Consider the following 2,692-nt stretch of genomic DNA (forward strand, 5'->3'; position numbering starts at 1 on the left):
TGTAATGATTATTTTTTTTCCAAAATGTGATACTTCCATCAGCTATGCCAGCAAGAACTTAGTTCTCTGTCGTTATCTACAACCAACTTGATTTCCTGGTTATATTTTCTTTGTTTCTACACTTTTGGGCATCACAGTACTCCTCAGACGTATTTGTACTCTCTTTTTCTATGTTTCTTTATATTGCCGTGATTAACGTTTTATTCTTCATGGTCTGAGTATATTCACAAGGACACAAATGTCAATAAGAAACATCAATTTAATGTCAGGAGTTGAATTATTCTTCTTGGATCTAGAGAAGTAATAACATTTCTTGGCTCTACAGGATCTTAGGAGATTGAAGCTTTTATGATGTCATTTCAAAAACAAGAAAAGATTGAAGTTGTTGTGATGGAAGAAGGAAATTCTCCTGCAAGGAGATGGGAGGACCTTAATATTGATATGTTGGTGAAGATATTCCAGTCCTTTGACCTTTTCCAGTTGATCTCTGTCATTCCTCAAGTTTGTCATGCATGGCAATCGGCTTGTTCTGACCAACATCTCTGTAAAACGCTGGACTTGTCAGTAATGAAGTCAAATTTCATCAGAGTTTCAATAGCGTCGTATATATATGTCGACACTCCATCAGGTGAAAAATTGACACGCATCCTAAAGATTTGATTGAACCTTAGTCGTGGAAACATACTGACATTGATCTTCCATTACAATTTGTATGTTGACAACAATCAGTTGACTTATACAGCCAAGAGGTATTCCCCAATAAACTTTAATCTTTCTATAGTATTGTACCTTAAATCAAGAAACTGTATAGCAAGAATTGTTTCAGAGTTCAGGCATCTTAGATAATTTGGACAATTAATTAAATCTCCTCTATTTCAGGTGTCCACGACTTAAACGCCTTGTTATGCCTGCTTGGGAAAAACTAGAAAAGTAAACGATATGCAGTGCTTTTCATGAATGGAAAGATCTTGAATCACTAACGATGCCTAGTTTAGAAGAACCTACATATGTCATCAAGAAAATTGGAACGAGTTGGAAAAGAATTTTTGAGCTCAAGATTATGACTCCCTGTGATATATTGTTTTCATCTGCACTGGTCTCATTTTTTCTGAACTTGAAAGTGTTGAGTGTGAGGTGTACAGAGTTATCTAAACCATCTATGGTAATTCTCTTGGATGAGTTAAAAAAGTTGAAAGTGCTCAACATATCGCATTGCATAATTACTGAATACCTTCCTCCACCCGCACCGATGAAAATTTTGACTGAGCTTGATGAATCCATTCTCAAAAAAGCGTCTAGGTTAGACAGATTTCTAACCTGCATGAGTGACTCGTGCATCATGTGTCATCACACTCGAAATGTTAAAGGGTTCATGAGGTGGTATAAGTATGCAGACCTCTGGAAAGTGGATCAGGTGAAGTCTCTTGCAATTTGAAAACTTTTAAGAATATTTTGCTTCATTAGTTGAAGGTGTAGTTTATATGTGTAAACTTGTGTGTATGAAACACAATAAAATCTTGTAACGCTACTTCTGTGTTGTAAGTCTATTTTCTTTGACTGATTGGTTTTCAGGTTCCTCGTGTTTCTATGATCTTTTATGCTTTTTGTTTCTCTGTTTCCGTAGCACACCATGTACTCGTTATCTATTTACGTATGTATGTGTTGTCAAAATAAGTTGATTTTAGAAATTTGACTAAACATATTATTCTTCTTTTATATCGTTTTGCAAGTTTTGTATATAAACTCCTTGGAGGAAGATGACTTGTTATGTAAGCATCGAACTTAAAAAGCTCTTTTAAAGAGGTTCAAGAGACATTATATGTGAAACTTTTTTTTTACTTTTCAGTAAACTAGGTTAAAATAGTCCCCAAATTATTGCCATTTAGCTAATTTCAAACCCAAATGATAAAATGTTCACCAAACCCTATGAACAATGATGAATTAATTGGATAAGCTGGACTCATTTTGCGATTTTTTATTTTCTTTCCCTACGTGTCACACCCCGAAGCCTGTCCCAGGACGCAGTCATGGGACCTAGGATCACGAGTGACCCTAAGTGATACCCTGAGTTGGCATATAATAAGCATACTAAATAAAATAAAGTAAATAAATATTGTGCGGAAGTTAAATCGTGTGACAAACTGAAATGATGGGGAATACCATAAACTATCTGAATATATAAAACTAAGAGTTTAACAACAACTGAAAGGTCAAACTCAAATGCTAAAGCTGATTCTAACTATGTCTGAAAATAACCTCTAACTGACTAGAAATGATGGGACATGCCCCAGCTAAATTTAGCAAAAATTGAAACTAAGATTAAAAGTAAAGGAAACATGAATGTCGTCCTCGGAGAATGAGGACTCACCACTGATACTGCTGAGCTGAAGATTGGAAACCGATCTATGCGTGATCTGGAAGTTGAGAATCTGGACCTATATCACGAGAAGATGTAGCGCAGAGTATGTGTCAGTACTTAAAAGGTACTGAGCATGCAAGATAGAGTAAAGTTTAACAATAAACATAACTGAAGAAAATCATATAACGGAGCAATGATATGAGATAAGCATGATACTATATGGAGAAAAATGAACATGAACTAACTGAATACAATGACCAAGTTTATAATATGCTGAGACTGAAATCTGACTATAACTTATAACATGGTCAATGCAATAGAATCCGACTGTAA

At 35.1% G+C, this 2,692-nt stretch overlaps 1 pseudogene; it reads left to right on the top strand.

The window, feature by feature from the left end:
• The first annotated feature begins 329 nt into the window (after positions 1–329).
• On the top strand, positions 330–1,435 carry LOC125841593 (F-box/LRR-repeat protein At3g48880-like; annotated as a pseudogene).
• Positions 1,436–2,692: the final 1,257 nt, after the last annotated feature.

The sequence above is a fragment of the Solanum stenotomum genome, chromosome 1 (assembly GCF_019186545.1).
Source record: "Solanum stenotomum isolate F172 chromosome 1, ASM1918654v1, whole genome shotgun sequence".
In the NCBI taxonomy this organism is placed as follows: Eukaryota; Viridiplantae; Streptophyta; class Magnoliopsida; order Solanales; family Solanaceae; genus Solanum; species Solanum stenotomum.